A 19,115-nucleotide genomic window follows, 5' to 3' on the forward strand; every position below is an offset into this window, starting at 1 on the left:
CTTCATTTTTGATGCTATATTTTCTACACCATGATTCAGTTTGCCAGCCACTTCTAAATCTTTGAATACATCTTTATATCCTTAGAATAAATTTTCCAAAGTGGAAATACTTGGTAAAGAGAGTCTATTTTTTGTATCTGATGAGATCTGCCAAATTGCGTCAGAAAGGCTGAACCAATTTATAGGGCTGCTGGCAGCACATAGGATACCCATTGCTTCAAAACCAATATTACTTCTTAATCCTGCCAAAGTGATAGCCACATTTTTTTTAGTTAGTGAGGTTGCACATTTTTTGGCTATTTGGATTTCTTTCTCTATGAACTGCCTGTTCATATCCTTGGCCCATTTCTCTATTTGGAGGCCAGCTTTTAAAATTTTTTTTTTTTTTAAAGATTTTTTTTTATTTATTTGTCAGAGAGAGAGGGAGAGAGAGCAAGCACAGGCAGACAGAATGGCAGGCAGAGGCAGAGGGAGAAGCAGGCTCCCCGCCAAGCAAGGAGCCCGATGTGGGACTTGATCCCAGGACGCTGGGATCATGACCTGAGCCGAAGGCAGCTGCTTAACCAACTGAGCCACCCAGGCGTCCCAGCTTTTAAAAATTTAAAAAAAAAAAAAAATAGTGAGAAATTCTTTTCAAATGCTATGTTAGAGGATCCCCAAAAAGAGATTAGTTAAAGAGGTAGATGGTAATTATATAGACATTCAAAGACCCTTTTAAGGTGGGTAACTTCATATGAGACTCCTTTACCACATATCATATTATAGAAGGAGACATCCCAGCCTACCCCCCCCAAAAAAAGAAAAATTAAAAACTGACCTGGTGTAAATATTATCTCATTGAAGCTCCCTTTATTTTCTATAAGTGGAAAATCTATTATATTAGTCTATTAATCTGGAACTAATAGTACTGTTCTGTTGTTATCTCTTTTTCGTAAATTTTCTGTTATTCCAGGGAACAGTTTGCACATACAAAAATGCAAATTATCTTATTAGCTATTTTTTTTAAAGATTTTTATTTATTCATTTGACAGACAGAGATCACAAGTAGGCAGAGAGAGAAGCAGGGGAAGCAGGCTCCCTGCTGAGCAGAGAGCCCCATTTGGGCCTCAATCCCAGGACCCTGGGATCGCGACCTTAGCTGAAGGCAGAGGCCTTAACCCACTGAGCCAACTAGGTGCCCCTCTTATTAGCCATTTTGGTAAGTCATGGAAACAGACTGTAACTATAGATGATGGACAGGTTCCTCAAGCTATTACCCTGGATCAAGGATTTAATTAAAATATGTCATTCTTGGGGCGCCTGGGTGGCTCAGTGGGTTAAGCCTCTGCCTTAGGCTCAGGTCATGATCTCAGGGTCCTGGGATCGAGCCTTGCATGGGGTTCTCTGCTCAGCAGGGAGTCTGCATCCCCCTCCCCTCTGCCTGTCTCTCTGCCTACTTGTGATCTCTGTCTGTCAAATAAATAAATAAAATCTTTTTTTAAAAAAGTGTCGTTCTTGAAAAAAGTACTAAGCATAAGAAAAAAATGAAAAATGCCCTCTCCCCCAGGTGAGCTCAATTAGGGCCTTTTCTCACAGAACAAAGAAACTGACAAAGTAGCCAAATATACTAATTCCTACTTCATCTTCAGAAACAGGTTTAGATTAGAATGTAATTTCAAGCTATAGATCATGTCTTTTCTTTTTCAAACAAACCATAGATTAAAATAGCTGTTACCTAGAACAGTGCTTCTCAAGCTATGTTAAAGACAAGGTTTTTTTCTTTTAATTTCCAAAACTTTGAAGACAAAAATGTCTATAAAATACAATTGAAATGAATTACAAAAAAAAAAAGAAATTTTAAAAAGATATAAAATACAAAGCCATTTTTTGTTATTAGACTCAATAGATATAAAATTACTCTCAAATAACTACAAAAGTTTCCAAATGCTTATTTTCCATTTCTATAAATAGCTGACCTTGTACCAATAACAATTATTTCATGGATTAGTACCAGCCCCTAGACCACACTTTGAGTAGCAACAATTTAAAAGAATTCTGAGAGTTCTGAAATGAGATGAGATCAAGCACAGAGAAATTACTTTGATCCTTGACTCAGTAACATCACTCCCTTATCTAACCACATGTCCACTCCTCTGTCTCACTGTTAATTCACACATGCCTGATTGGTTTATAAATATGCGCTATATACGCACTAGTTTATGATAATATCTGCAGGCTAACATGTCATAGTGCTAGGAGGCAGAAGAATACAGTGATTAAAAATACATATTCTACTACTTTCTAGCTGTGTAATCTTGAACAATTTACTTAACCACTCTGTATTTTAGTTTATTGGTCGCAAAATAGAGAAAATAAACCAGAGTTGATAAAGATAAATTAGAATATAATGTATAAAATGTATAACAGTGTTTGGCAGATAGTGCTGCACAAACAACATCAATTAAGTTATAATACAGAAATAATTGAAAAAAAATCACATGTCTCTGGGCTTCTAACAACCAATATAAAAAGAAAACTGGAATGAGTTGCATGATTTACAGTTTTCACACATTAAAACTGTCCAACAGTTATAGTAAGACAAAATATTTAAGACCAAGTCACACAAGAAACTCCACCCCTGAAGTGTCATGAATTTTAATGTGTGATATGATAAAAATCCGGGTCAATATACCTGAGTAGTTTTGTCTGTTAGTGTCCAACTCTTGATTTCTACTCAGGTCCTGATCTCAGGGTCCTGAGATCAAACCCTGTGTTGTGCTCCATGCTCAGTGGGGAATCTGCTTGAGATTCTTTCTTTCAGTCCCTTGCCCCTATGCTCACGTGTGCACACACTCTCTCTCTCAAATAAATAATCTTTAAGAAAAAGAAAAAGATATGATAAAAATCCTCAATAGCATCCTTAGAGCAAATATACCACAAAAATTTTGAGCATCTCATATGGAGAAGACCTCATGGTGACACTGCAGAGTATCCAAAACTGAAAAACACAAAGTTCTTGCCTTGAAGAGGTTTAAGCTAACAATGAAGATATATTATATATGCAAATAATTATATAAAAGAAGGCATAATTTAATAACTTCCCTCAAAAGTCATTAAACACAACAGAAATTCAAAAAATGAAAGCTATACTTCAGGAAATCGCCTTTTGCATCTCTATTCTCCTTCAACACAAAACCCAAGGGTCTATTATGAGCCAGCCAGACCATGTACAGGTTCCCAAGTTTAGTGTTCCTTCTCTGGTCCCCATCACTTCCTACCTGAAATTTTAACATACCACTTTGCACTCTATTCTCTTTGAAATCTTAGTATCCTTCTTAAGAGATGTATGTCATCCTCATCTGCTCTGTGGTGCTACCTCCATTCTACTGTCTTCCTCACTCCTTGTAAGATCTAGATAGCCCCTCTGACCTCACAGCGCCTACCAACAGTATGTGCTACAGGCTCAAAGGATAACCGATTCCTGAGTTGAGAAGTCATAAATACCCCCAGGCTACAAGGCTTTCTGAAATTTATGGTTAAAACAGTAGTTATCAGACTTCTGAAGAGAAGAGACCAATCTGAGACTGTAATAAAAATCTGGACCTCTCCCCAGAAAAATTTACATATTCAAAAAATTTACACAAAATTTCAGAGTTCAAAAACACCTCTCTCCTTGTCTTATAATATTATATTATCTTGCACTGAATTCCACTAGACTGCTTTTTATTGGTTTTCTATGACCAAGACCAGGTTATATGAACACTCAAAATCAGTAGAACTTTGGTGAAGGTTAAAAAAGTCACCAAATGACTATGAGATCAGTAAAAATTACTAAAAAATCTGATTTGTGAAAAACTCAAAAGGGAGACTGTGAATTATTTATCAAGTGACAATGATTCTCCCTACCTTTCTCACTTCCCAGTAAAATTACTATGTAGGAAAGAATCCATAAGGGAACTGGTCTTAAAATAGACCTTGGATCATTTCAATGGCTCTGGAACCAATCCTATAGTAGAGAGCAAAGAATCCTTTTTGAGAAAGGTTAACAAATGTCTGATAAATAATTTCTGTCTTTCTGATTCTCAACGTATTTTTATAGAAATCTGTAAGGAAAAATTCTCAACGTATTTTTACAGAAATCTATAAGGAAAAATATTAGCTGGATTTTGTCAGGGTTAGATGGGCTTAACTTTGTTCACCAAGTTTAATTTAACAACTGCTCGTTGAACACCCAATGTGTGTAAGTATACAAAACAACCATATGACCCAGCACTGTAAATGTTAGGAATAACTGTGATATAATTCCCCTGGCATTGAGAGGTAAGAGCTTTCACATACAGGATTGCACACAATGGCCCTTTTCTATTGCCACTGGACATCTCTTAATTTCTCATATTCTCTTTCAGAAGTTTAATTTCTCTAAAGTCAGTTCACGTAACTTTCAAATGGAAGTTCTTGCTTGAGGCTTTTTATAAATGAGTTAATAGAAAATACACTGCTTAGATTTTAAAGATAAGCACAGAATTTTAAAAGAACATGCCAAAATAAGTTTTGATGGAAAGAAAGCATCTATAAATAAAAACCTTTGTCATCTTCTGGTTTAATTCCTTATCTTCTTTTGAAACAACACATATATCAGTTTATTCACGTTGGTAACTAGATAAAAAACATCAATTCTATATGTCCTCAGAAGGTTCAATTATCTGAATGTAAGAGTCTGAAAAAGACTCAAGGGGGCCAAAAATTAAAGGCAACAAATGTAGAAAGATAAATTCAATCTAATATTAAATAAAAATTTGCCCACGTTAAAACCTCTTTCACAACTTGAACGATTACCATTCTTTTTCTTCTCTGTATTAACTTACTAATAATGTCGAGAGGAATTACACTCATCTCAATGCCAACTTGCAGCTACTACTTAATATTAATTAAGTATTAATGCACTAATAGAACTTTGTATGTAATGGAAAAAAAACAAAAACAAAAACAAGCAAACCTGACTTTATTTAGCTTCACTGGATTATTTTGGAAGTAAAGGAATAAAGAAGAAAGAATACCTGGCACTAACATGAAGTTAACAGGGTACAAAAATAACAACAAAAAATAAAACAAAATTAATTTATACAGCATCTTTCTTCCTAGAAACCTAAAGAGACTCTCGTATATTTTCACCTTATTCTCAAAACAGATAAATTAAAAAAAAAACAAAAACAAAAAGATATATCCATAGTTTACAGATGCAATAAATGAATTCCAGAGAAGTACAGTTAAACACAATGCCTGTATAGTTCAACAGTTGTATAAAGTACCATAAAAAATAAAAAGTGAAATATAATCCCTGTTCCTCAAGGTACTTAAAATCTTTAAACAAAACCCACAAGATAAAAAACAAAACAAAACAAAACCTAGTAGCTCTGTATATCAAGACAGATTAAGTACTATAAGAGAAATACAATGTTATATGAAGGTTCCAGAGAAGAAGTTATTACATTCAATAGGGGCATTTGAAGGAAAATATCAAAAGGAGATGCCATGTGAAAGAAGCAACTGGAGAGGAAAGGTTATTTCTGACTATAACACAGCACTATGCAAGAAAGACATGGACTGTGGCGGTGGGGGAGAAGGCGGGATGAATTCTGACATAGTCTAGTATAGATGGGAAGTAGGTACTGTGTAGAGGAATACTGGGAAAAGATGAAACACAAGTGGAAGCCGTATTATAGAGCACCTCACAGATCAATGGTAAGCAATGAAGATTTTTGATGAAGAGAGGAATGTGACTGCATCTATGCTTTTTAGTAAGACGAATCTGGCAGGAGTTTGAAGGATAAATTATAGAGTGAGAGGAAAACCATAAATGGAATATAAGGGGTCAATTAATTTACAGGCCTGAAGCCAGGTTCAATCTGACATGATGCCCAAAAGCCTATAGAACCTATTAAGACTTTATATTTTGTAAATAAGTGCACCTAAATCAAACTAAAAAAAAAAACTTCTGCAGAGCTAGAGAAGCAATCAACAAAATGAAAAGACAACCTATAGAATAAGACACTTGCAAATCATATATCTAATAAAAGGTTAATACTTAAAATACATAAAAAATGCATACAATTCACTAGCAAACAAAACAAAACAGCAAAAAAACTACAAAAACCCCCACAAATAAATGGGCAGTGGAATGGAATAGGTATCTTTTCAAATAAGGCATCCAAATGGCCAGCAGGTACACAGAAAGGTGCTCAACATCATTAATCAACAGAGATATGCAAATCAAAACCACAATGAGATATCACTTCACATCTGTTAAAATGACTATCATCAAAAAGGCAACAGATAGCAAGTGCTGGTGAGGGTATGGAGAGAAGAGAATAATTGGGCACTGCTGGTAGGAATGTAAATTGGTACAGTTGCTATGGAAAAACAATATGGAGGTTTTTGAAAAAAACTAAAACCATATGACCCAGCAAGCCCACCTCCGGGTATATATTCAAAGGAAATGAAAACAGGATCTCAAAGAAATAATCTGTACCCCCATTGTTCATTGCTTCGCTATTCCCAACAGCCAAGATATGGAAACAACCTAACCTTAATCAACAGACAAATGGATAAAGAACGTGTGGTATGCATATACCTCATTATATATATACTAAGTGAAATAAGTCAGAGAAAGACACATGTGGAAACAAAAAAATTCCAAACCCAGAGAAACAGAGTAGAGTGGTGGTCACCAAGGGCTGGGGAGTGGAGTCAATGGGAAGATGTATATCAAAGGGTGCAAATATACAGTTATAAGATTAACAAGTTCTAGGGATCTAATGTACAGCATAGTGGTTATAATTAATAATACTCTATTATATACTTGAAAGTTGCTAAAAATATAGATCTTCAATATTCTCACTACAAAAAAGAAATGGTAATTAAGAGATGGAATGGGGGTGTTAGCTAATGCTAGGGTGATAATCATTTTGCAATTTATAAATATATCAAGTCAAAGCACTGTACACCTTAAATTTACACAATATTATATGTCAATTATATCATAAAACTAAAAAGACTATATTTTGCTTGTAAATACCAGTAATTTACAGGCTTACCAGTAATTACCAGTAATTTACTGGTAAAAACAAGTAAATAACTTTTCAATGCAATTACTATGATCACTTAAATCTCATCTAAATGCATTGTTATGTTAAACTCATTAATACCATACATTTTGCTTCCTTCTGTGAATTCATACTAGGTGATTTTATTTCAAGTTGAGAAATAAATATAAAATATTTTAGTTGATAAGTACTACATATAACAATATGAAAAAAATTAAATGTTCAATTATAAGGACCATCAGACCAACATTTACTTATTTATTTAAGTTTTTTTATTTTAATCACATTCCTCAATCTCCATCAACTATTTCATCCATCTCCCCACCCCTTATCCCCTCCCCTCTAGTAACCATCAATTTGTTCTCTATAGTTAAGAGTCTCCTTCTTGGTTTTGCTCTCTCTCTTTTTCCCTTTGTTCCTTTGTTTTGTTTCTTAAATTCTACCTATGAGTGAAATCATATGGTGTTTGTCTTTCTCTGATTTTGCCTAGCATTACACTCTCTAGCTCTATCCGTGTTTTCACAAATGGCAAGATGTCATTCTTTTTTATGGCTGAGTAATATTTGTATGTGTTTGTGTGTGTGTATAGCTACATCACCTCTTCTTTATCCATTCATCAATCAATGGAGACTTGGGTTGCTTCTATAACTTAGCTATTGTAAATAATGCTGCTATAAATGTAGTGGTGCATGTATTTTTTTGAGTTCATGTTTTTGTATTCTTTGGGTAAATATCCAGTAGTGCAATTGCTGGATTATATAGTAGTTCTATTTTTAACTTTTTGAGGAACCTCTACATTGTTTTCCAGAGTGGCTGTACCAGCTTGCATTCCCACCAATACGGCAGAGGGTTCTTTTTTTCTCCACCTCCTTGCCAACACCTGTTGTACGACTAACATTTATTAAGAATTAATCTTGATTAAATGAACCCAACTTGATATGAAGCATCTTCTATATCATCCTATTCCAGCTTAAAGAGATGACAAAGATAGGGCGCTATAAAATTTAGTAACACAATATTTGTAATATATAGCTATTGTAATTCACTCTGATTATCAACACTGCCCAGTGTTGAAATCTGAATGAATTAGCCATGGAACTGTTAGTTTACTAAGTACTTTATATAGACTCCCTGTCACTTTTTATATAAATACCACCTTTTTATTTAAGCCACCATCAAGCCCTATCAATTCACCTCTGCAATGTCCTCTCTTCACCTTTCCCACTGCTACTCCTCTAGTTCAAGTCCTCAGAACCTGTTAGCTAGCCTCATATCTCAGTTTTCAATCTGAACCCCTCATCTCCAGAATTCCACTTCATCAATCCATTTCTTGCATCATTATAGTGGTTCAACTTAATGACAAGTTCCCTTCAACTGTACAATTCTGTCATTCCTTTTGTAAAGTCCTTCAGGATAGTGGCTTTCAAATTTGTTTAACCTTAACAATTTGTTTAACAACCTAGAATATACCTAATGTACATGCATACCCACACATGAATGCACATTTCACAAAATATAATTAACCTTACTATGTACAATGCACTTTGATACTTTCTATTTTATTCTGGTCTCTTTCATTTAAAGGGAAAAAATGGTGTGACACATTAAACTGAGTTTGGAAAATACCACCTTAGGGGCTTTCTACTGCCTAAATAATCCTTGGCCTAAAATTTAAGACACCATTTTTTTGTTTCAATCAACCTTTGCAGACTGATTTTCCACTACCCCTTAAACTCTGATCTCTAGCCACACTGAACTTCCTGCTATTTCCCTAATATATCTCATGATTTTCTGCTTCCATGACTTTGGCTAAGCTCTGCCCCTAATTTGCAACATTCTTTTAGGCATTCACCCATGCTGCCTTTGTCAAAATCCAAACAACTTTCAAGGATATCAAATGTACTTTCCCCCATAAGGCTCTCTGAATGCCCCAACACAAGATTTTTTTTCTCCTCAGAATCCTCACAGCCGGGGCACCTGGGTGGCTCAGTGGGTTAAAGCCTCTGCCTTGGGCTCAAGTCATGATCTCAGGGTCCTGGGATCGAGCCCCACATCGGGCTCTCTGCTCAGCAGGGAGCCTGCTTCCTCCTGTCTCTCTCTCTCTGTCTGCCTCTGCCTACTTGCGATCTTTGTCAAATAAATGGGTAAAATCTTAAAAAAAAAAAAAAAAGAATCCTCACAGCCTTTTAAATTGCATTCTCCAAGGCAACTCTACCTTGTAGTAGTTTCTTTGTGTACAGGTCTTATCTCCTCAAGCTCTGTGAAGGCTGAGACTGTCTCATACATCTCTTTACATTACCGGTACATTATAAGCATCCAATTAATGTTTGCAGAATAAAAGACATAAAAAAGAGTCTATAAACTGTAGTAGTATCAAGTTAAAGTTAAAAGGAAAAGTCAAGGGGCACCTGGGTGGCTCAGTGGGTTAAAGCCTTTGCCTTCGGCTCAGGTCATGATCCCAGGGTCCTGGGATCGAGCCCCACATTGGGCTCTCTGCTCATCAGGGAGCCTGCTTCCCTTCCCCTCTCTCTGCCTGCCTCTCTGCCTACTTGTGATCTCTGTCTGTCAAATAAATAAATAAAATCTTTAAAAAAAAAAAGGAAAAGTCAAGGTCAATTAATACACCTTTTTAATTCACTCAATTTTTTCTCACATCAGCATGTCACAGAAAAGGCCACTATTGAATCACCTCTTACCAATAATAATCATTTTAAAAACTCTAAATATTTATTGATTTTATTTTTGCTTTTTATGGTTACTGTATGATTTAAGAACTATAAACCTGCTGAATGAAGATGTTCCCAATTTAAAAGGGAAAGTCATGGGGCTCCTGGGTGGCTCAGTTGGGCAAGCATCTGACTCTTGATTGCAGTTCAGGTCATGATCTCAGGGTCATGAGATTGAGCCCCACATGGGATTCTCTCTTTCCCTCTGTGTTCCCTACCCCTGGTTGTGTGTGTGTATGCTCTGTCTCTTAAAAAAAAAAAAAAAAAGGAAAGTAGATGTAAAAATATCAGTTTAAGATCTAACATATTATTGTGTGACTACCAATAAAGTCCTGTGCCACAAAAAAATATTAAGGATAACAATAAATGAATAAAGTAATTTATTTATTATTTTTAAAAACTATTTTATTTGTCAGATAGAGAAAGAGAGAGAGAGAGAAAGCAGATAAGCAGAGGTGGCAGAGGGAGAGGGAGAAGCAGGCTTCCCACTGAGCAGGGAGCTGGATGTGGGGCTCAATCCCAGGATCCTGGGATCATGACCTGAGCCGAAGACAGCCACTTAACTGGCTGAGCCACCCAGGCACCCCATGAACAAAGTAATTTATATTTGTGAATTTTTTTTTTAAGATTTTATTTATTTATTTGACAGAGAGAGAGATCACAATTAGGCAGACAAGCAGGCAGAGAAAGAGGAGGAAGCAGGCTCCCCGCCAAGCAGAGTGCCTGATGTGGGGCTTGATCCCAGGACCCTGGGATCATGACCTAAGTGGAAGGCAGAGACTTAACCCACTGAGCCCCCCAGGCGCCCTTGTATTTGTAAGTTTTGATAATATATTCTCAGTATTTTAATAGAGAATATGACAAAGACAAGGTAAACTACAGATCTAGAGATGAAGTAAAAGACTATAAGACAGAAACATGCATCTAGCGTCTTAGACAACACAACTCCAAACTAGACAACTACAGAAAGTTTCTAACCAAATAAAGTAAAATAGTCAGGAAAAAAGACAAAAAGTCAATAGGATACAAACAACAGAGTCTTAAAAGATAAGTCAAATATACCCAACATACTTTAAAATATATAGAGTATATGTTAAGATAGAAATTATAGTTCATAGAAGAGAAGAATACAGGGACATAAAAGTCAACTACTGAATTTATAGAGAGGCACTGAATCAGGCCAAAAAATAGAGTATACATGTGCATGTTTAATACACACACACTATCAGTGATACCAAGTAGAGAAAGTTCAAGGTTGAGGAGACAGAATAATCATTTTGCTACAACAAGGGAGTCACATTTTCTAGACTTTAGGGGGAGTCTACAGATGAAGACTCTAGATCTGTGAAAAGTTTACAAACTATAATAACTGACAAGTATAAGCAAGTATAATAACTGACAAGTATATTTCCAGACAGATCATCCATCATGAGCTTTCTATGTATGCTTGACTTTATTGTCTGAAGGGCCGGAAAAACACAGCCTCAATAAAATCACACCTGGGAGTCAAAATGACACTTGTCTGTGCTAATTGCAACTCTTCTGTTTGGGGTCCAGAATTGATACTAACAAAACATTTCTTGTGCCAAGGGACCAGGTTTAATGTCCAAAATCTTGGGAACTGACAGGGCTTGAGGCAAGCTGTGCAATGCTGAAGAGCCAGGAGCAATCTGTATAGGGCTATGTGCCTGTTTAATTAGCAGTATGTCTGGGTCCTCCCTGAAAATCTTAAGGCCCTCTTATAAGTTTCTCACACCCTAAACCCTTTGGATTTGCTTTAAGCCACCCAACCATCTAAGGCTTTTTTCACCAAGATCCAAAGTGGAAAGAAATCCACAGAGCAATTTTCCACCATAATAAGCATGTTTTCTATCATGCAGGTACCAAAAACAATTTGAAAAAGTGTCTGCTTGGCATTTTTATAAAATATTCTGCAGCTGGAAATTATTCTTGGTACACTTAGTGGTTACACTGCCAAATCTGATAGGATATCTTATTTTGCAAAGTTTCATTATGATGCCTATTCCATGTAAGCTTCCAAGTGTAAAAACAAAAGCAAATAAGCAATCCTACCAAAGTCCTGAGAAAGAGTATACGTATGTAAAGCAGACAAGTAAAAGATAGGAAATAGATAAATTAGAGCCAATTTCACAGAAGGGTATGAGGTGAGAAGAGGTTCTTCAGAATAGAGATAAGAGTGTGGAAAAGCATAGGCAAGATTCAGACATGAAAAGCAATCTCCTAGAAACATCATCAGTTCTTAACTTGAACCCAGAAATTTGTGTGAGAATGACAGGATCAGACAGGTAGAGATGCAAGGGTCTCTTCTTAGAGTCTTTTATGTCAGACTAATGCATTTGTAGTTTGTCTTAATAATGGGTTATTTAAGTATTTGTGCAGAACAGCTGATGACAATATAGTAGAAAGGCTGAATGGTACACAAGGCAATATTGAAGGCAAGTTGACAATCTTCTCACTTGTGAGAAGAATGAGACCAAAGGGTCGGATATCAGAAGCCACAGAGTAATATCAACAAGTATTAGGGATGTAATAGTGGTGGTTGGCATGGGAACTGAGAGAAAGTAGAAATTTAGTAGTGAGACTCTAGTTTAGACTCAGGTGATAGGGTAAATGAGGGTGATTTTAACTAAGAGGGAAATATAGGAAGTGGAGCAAGTTCATGCAGAATGAGAATGACCATATTTTGAACTTGTTGAGTTTATCATGCCTATAGAATATTAAGGTGGAGAAATCATGAGCAACCGAATACAAGTTCCAGAGTATAAGCTCACTGTTGTGATTCTAATGATAAACTATTTTTGAAAGAGGTTAAGAGAGAAGGAGGGCAAGAAGAGATGGAGGATAGGAGGGAGGGAGACAATAAAAGAAGAACCATTTAGGATGGTGCCCAAGTTTGTAAGCAGCTGAAACCTATTTATTTTTCAGGAAACCTGCTGCTTTTTACCTCTCTGACACAGTTTGCACTTCTACCAGCAACAGCCTGCTTTGTATTTGTGGAACCACTTTCCCCCAACGGGTTCTGTTCTTCCCATAGAACCATAGTAAAATGTGGTTCCAGTAATCATGACTCCCATCTCTTGCTCCAGGAATGGCACATGACCTAAGCCAAGCCAGTCAAATGAAGTCATCTTCTCCCATTAATAACTAGCTAATGGATGATATAAGTCAGGCCACTGAGTGACAGTGAAATGTAACTGGATCTTCCTTTGAGTTATTTTAAAAGACTGGAGCTTTTCCGACTAGATTTGAACCAGGAAGAATGTAACCGGGAACCATCTTAAAACTATAAGGGTCTAATCAGAATGGAATCAACAGAAATAAAGGAAAGAAATGGAATGGGGAAAAAAGTGATTATCTTCTCTGTCTTCTGTATCTAGTTTTCCTGAAGTCAAATTTATCTTTAGGTTATTGTCAATAAATTTCTCCTTTTCTTAAAGGAACCCCTGTGCACTGTTAGTGGGAATGCAAACTGGTGCAGCCACCAGTGGAAAACAGTATGGAGGTTCCTCAAAAAGTTATAAATAGAACTACCATATGATCCAATAATTTCACTACTGGATATTTACCCAAAGAATATAAAAACACTAATTTGAAAAGATATATGCACCCCTATGTTTACTGCAGCATTATTAACAATAGTGAAATTATGGAAGCAGCTCAAGTGTCCACTGATAGATGAATGGATAAAGAAAAGGTGGTATATATATTCCATGGAATATTATTCAGCCATAAAAAAGAATAAAGTCTTGCCATTTGCAATAACATGGATGGATCTAGAGAACATAATGCTAAGTGAAGTAAATCAGTCAGAGAAAGACAAATACCGTATGATTTCACTCACATCTGGAATTTAAGAAACAAAACAAATGAATAAAGCACAAAAGAGACAAACCAAGAAGGAGACTCTTAACTATAGAGAGCAAATTCCCCTGTGGTTACCACAGGGAAGGTGACTGTGGGGGATGGGTGAAATAGATGAAGGGGATTAAGAGTATATTCATCATGAGAGCACTGGGTAATGATAGAACTGCTATATCACTATATTGTACACCTGAAACTAATAAAGCACTGTATGTTAACTACACTGGAATTAAAATTTTAAAAATTAACATGAAAGAAAACAAATAATACTCAAAAAGTAAATAAGTAAAATTCTCTTTTTCTTTAAAACTGCTTGAATATGACTTTCTACTTCCTGTAATCAAAATAAATCTATCCAATACAAAGAGTAAAATGGCAACTGATGTTTTCAAAAATATTAAGTTAAAATCTAGTTTTAAAAAATCAGTTAGGGGCGCCTGGGTGGCTCAGTGGGTTAAGCCGCTGCCTTCGGCTCAGGTCATGATCTCAGGGTCCTAGGATCGAGTCCCACATTGGGCTCTCTGCTCGGCAGGGAGCCTGCTTCCCTCTCTCTCTCTGCCTGCCTCTCTGTCCACTTGTGATCTCTGTCTGTCAAATAAATAAATAAAATCTTTAAAAATAAATAAATAAAAATAAAAAATCAGTTAGTTATTTATAAACCTTTCTATCAACAGCAAACTTTCTGTTTAAAAAAACAAAGACAGGGATGTCTCAGTGACTCAGACGGTTGGACATCTGCTTGTGGCTCAGGTCATGATCTCCAGGTCCTGGGATCAACCCGGGTATCCAGCTCCCTGCTCAGCTGGGAGTCTGCTACTCTCTCTTCTTCTGCCCCTCCCCCTGTGCATGTTCTATCTCTCCATATCTCTCCGTCTCAAATGAATAAATAAAATCTTTAAAAAAATAAAAAAATTTAAAAAGACAACTACTCATTTATTTTTGTATTCAAATTACAATGCAAGTGTCAATTAAGCAATTCAAGATCATAGACAGCAAGATAAAATGCCTAATGAGAAAAAGAATATGAGAGGAAAAAAGTAGCAAGGATTACAAGAGGAAGACTGAAAGTGAATATTCAACTTTGGGAAGAATATTAAATGCATTCCATTAGAAAGAAATTAACACAGATTTCTGGATGAAGAGAGTTCATTAAAATGAAAACAAAGGTATAACCTCTAGAAAACAAAGAGGTGGGGCAGGCAGGGGCAGACATAGATGGCAAAAGGATTTCCATAAATTTCTTGAGTCAGCCAATCAAGAAGAAACAATGACTGATAAATCAGCATAAGAAGCTGTAACCCACTATTTGCATTGAAGAGAAGAAAGCTAAGGAAGAAAACAAACTAGGCTACATTAACCTGAACTCCAGACATAACAAGTGTGAGATGTGGGGCTGAAAAACTCTAAAATAAAAAATGTTCAGTCATCTTTGCTCTTGCCTTATTCTTAGATACTAGATATGAATAAGTAACCAAAACAGTTGAGAAAAGACTACGACATGAAAGAGAAAAAATACGAGAAAGAAACCCTAAAGAAAACATTAATATTTTAGGAAGCAAAAGACAGTGTTTAAAACTAATTTGTATTTTAAGAGGGATATAAGGATATTACATCTACAGAAGGAGAAACTAGCTGCTATAAAAATGAAATATGCCTGCTAAGAAAGTAGGGAATTTTAAAAATAATCTTACATAATGTACAACAAAAGAACATAAGTGTAGGAAATAATGTGAGAAAAGATAAGAGACATGAAGATTCAATCTAGGATGTCTAATATCTGATCAGTGAGAATACCAGAAAAAGAGAATAGGGAGAATCAGGAGGGCAAATTATCAAACAAATAAAGAAAGAGGATTTCACAGAGCCATCCTCAAACTGCAATCCTATTGGCTCTGCTATTTTTTGTGTAAGATTTGACATCATGTTTTTATCCATCCAGAAACAAAAAGCCATAGCCGTTCAAGGTCTTATACCCACACATTCTTCTATACTGGGGAAAGTGTTTATTTTCTGCCAACCATTCACCAACCTAGGCCTCATTCTATTTGGTACACATAAATTAACAAAGCCATCACTGATCCATCACTATAGCCAGGAGAATGCCATATTGTGACTGGCTTTCCCCTGGATTAATACCAACTCTGAATGGTCACTATGGGGAAGAAGACAGGGACATGCTGCCACTCAATAGGAAGCTTTAGAAGGGATCCTGGAGAAGCAATGTTCAATATCCAATGCATTGTTGTGACATTTCTGTACACCAACCATAAAGGCACAATCATAAAAGTTAACAGGGAGGAAAAAGACTCAGCTAAAAAGAACAAAAATCATATCAGCCGCAAATCTCTCATCAGCAAAATGCTAGCAGACCATGAAGCAGTGTCTTCAATGGTTTAAGGAAAAATTATTTTTCAATCTAAAATTTTAAGTTTAACCAATGTATCCATCAAATGTGAGGGTAGAAAAGGAACGCTATCAAAATGTAAGGATTTCAAAGTACCTTCTCTATGAAGTTTCTTAAAGATGGACTCTACTGAAGAGAGGGAATAACCAAGAAAAAGGAAGATATCAGGAACAGTAAGAAGGGCCTCCAAAACACTGGAGAAAGAATGAATATGTTAATCCTTAAATATATTCTCCAGCGGGATATGGTGTTTACATGTATCTTTCTGTAACAATTACATTTATTCTATGACTTAAAAACACAAAGAATTTGAAAATTACCAGGAAATAATCCAAGTTATCTATATGCCAAATTAATCCAGATGAAAACCATGGAGAAATTTTAATATTAAATAAATTCTAAAGAAAAAAAGCCTAGCTTATGAAAACCACGTTATCTTGTAACCTTGAAATATACATATGTATCTACTTGTCATAATCACCTGGTCATCTATGAGATACAAAGGCTTATTACATTTCTAGTATTTTTTTTTAAGATTTTATTTATTTATTTGACAGAGAGAGAGCTCACAAGTAGACAGAGAGGCAGGCAGAGAAAGAGGAGGGGAAGCAGGCTCCCTGCTGAGCAGAGAGCCCAACGTGGGGCTGGATCCCAGGACCCTGGGATCATGACCTGAGCTGAAGGCAGAGGCTTTAACCCACTGAGCAACCCAGGCGCCCCACATTTCTAGTAGTTTTTAAAACTTCTACAAAATAGTTAGGAAACTTAACTCCAATTCTTCCAAGTCATTGTGACTTTTTTTTCAGCAATTAGTCAATTACATACTTTGCAAAAAGAAATATCTCCTACTCAAAAATTAGCTCTAGTATTTTGTGGAAAAAAGAGATACAAGAACAAAAGACTGACTTACATACAAAAGTCACAAAACTGCAACCTGTTACAAATAAATGTTTATAATGAAAATGAATCTAAATGCTTCCAATGCTCATTAATATTCAAAGGATTAAAAAATGCAATTCCATCTTTTTCTTAGAATGAGTAAACACTAACTTGAAGAATTATAGCTTTTCTAGATTCATTTTTTTCCATAATTACTCAATTATTCATTAGAATATGTAAGACCTCTATTGGAATCCTTATAGGAGTGCTTCATAAATGGATTTAACTATAAAAGTCTGGTTATACAATATCTTCTATAAAAGCAATATATTTCCAATATTTATGTCCTTAAAATATCCTATAGTAAAACTAATATTTCTATACAGAAAAAGAAGGAACTATTTAGTCCCCGACAACTTGATAACATCTCTTTCAACTGTAGTTATAATTATCATGTACGAACTTCCAAAGCAGTTGTCAAGATTTAACATTAGCATTAATTTATGTCATAACTGACGGTTACTATAAAGATAATGGGAAAGCATCCATTTCTCCAAAGACAGCATGGATCGAAAGGGAAATTTCTTCTTAATTACTACTAATCTGCCCATTTTTAATTAAATTGATTAGTAATTTATTATCTTTCCCTTTCTTGGAAGGCTGTTATTATCACATAGCTTCTCCAAAGTTATCAGTTATCAGTGATTTTTAAGCAATCCAATTACTTCTCATGTGAATCCCACCATTTTGTAATACTGGTTTATGCTAAAAACTTATTACCCAATATCTTTGTACCCTGAAAAAGAAATTTTAAAAATGTAGACTTTGTACCTCAGTATTTCACACCTTAAAGTGAACAGTGTCAAGATCTTATTTATATAGAGAACACCATTTAAGTCGAACTTTTTATGCCTTTCTCCCTTGTTTGATAAGCAAAATAGTTGTTATTAATATGTATCTTCCCACAGGAAAGAAAGGAGCTCCCTGTAATTTCCTTTGAAAAATATCTATTTCTTATACTATCTATAACTAAACAGTAAATTATGGCATTATTCCAAAAATTTTCTCTATCAGTTTTTTTAAAGGGTAAATAAAAATGAAAATGTTCTGACATACAAAATGAAATAAATTTTAATTAAGCAAACTTCGAAAGAATTTAAGTGCTTCATATATTTTTCTTAATTAAAATCCTTAATTGGTTAAGCTTTGATCAGTATCAAATTTTAAGTATAACACGGAAGTAGCTATTTGACACCAGCAAATTTTCATGACATTAGTTCATAATATAACTTCTGAAAAGCTGAGCTTCTATGAAGAATGAGAAAAATAAAATGCAATGCCTCTTGGTAGAAAGGACAGAAATCTTGCTTTCTTTTGCGAAAATATGCTAAGACAAGCAGGAAACATTAGTTTAAAGTCCCTATTTCATTAAATATGCCCTGTATGAACTGACTATAGCTGACTGAAAAAACTTCATATTGAGAAGAATACAAAATGTAGTCAAATAGTTAACTATCAATGAGAATGAAAAGATAATGGCTTAGAATAAAATAATCTCCACGAATTAACATATACTGAATATAGTATATATTAGATATATGAGTCCCAGGTTTTCTCTCCTAAATTTTCTGTTTAGAAAAATTAACAATCAATGCATAATGGTTGCTAAACTCTATGTACTGGGGCTTAAGTATTCATTTATTTATTTATTTATTTATTTTCTTTCAAGAGTTTTATTTACTTGAGCGAGAGGGAGAGAGTGAAAGGATGAGCAGATGAGGAGCAGTGGGAGATGCAGACCCACCACTGAGAAGGGAGCCTGATATGGGGCTTGATCCTGGGACTCCAAGATCATGACCTGAACTGAAGGCAGGCACTTAACCAACCGAGCCACCCAGGTGCCGAAGGACATAAGTATTTAATTCATAACTCTCTTACTAGATTCAAGCAAGGCTCAGTCTCTTGCTTTCATTAGGTCTATTTAAATTTCACCATACCAGAAAGGTCTTGCTTGACCACCCCTTGTCATCACTTCTTATCATTCTTCTCCATTATACAACAAGTGTATGATTTGCTTGTCTGTCTATTGTCCGTCTGCTTCCACTGGAAAGTAAGCTACAGCAGAACAGGGCTTTGTCTGAT

At 35.5% G+C, this 19,115-nt stretch overlaps 1 protein-coding gene across 4 annotated transcripts in view; it reads right to left on the reverse strand.

The window, feature by feature from the left end:
* Window positions 1-19,115, reverse strand: part of DPH6 (diphthamine biosynthesis 6) — a 183,380-nt gene that overhangs the window by 146,880 nt on the left and 17,385 nt on the right. The window lies entirely within an intron of this gene.

The sequence above is a fragment of the Lutra lutra genome, chromosome 7 (genome assembly GCF_902655055.1).
Source record: "Lutra lutra chromosome 7, mLutLut1.2, whole genome shotgun sequence".
NCBI classification, from domain to species: Eukaryota; Metazoa; Chordata; class Mammalia; order Carnivora; family Mustelidae; genus Lutra; species Lutra lutra.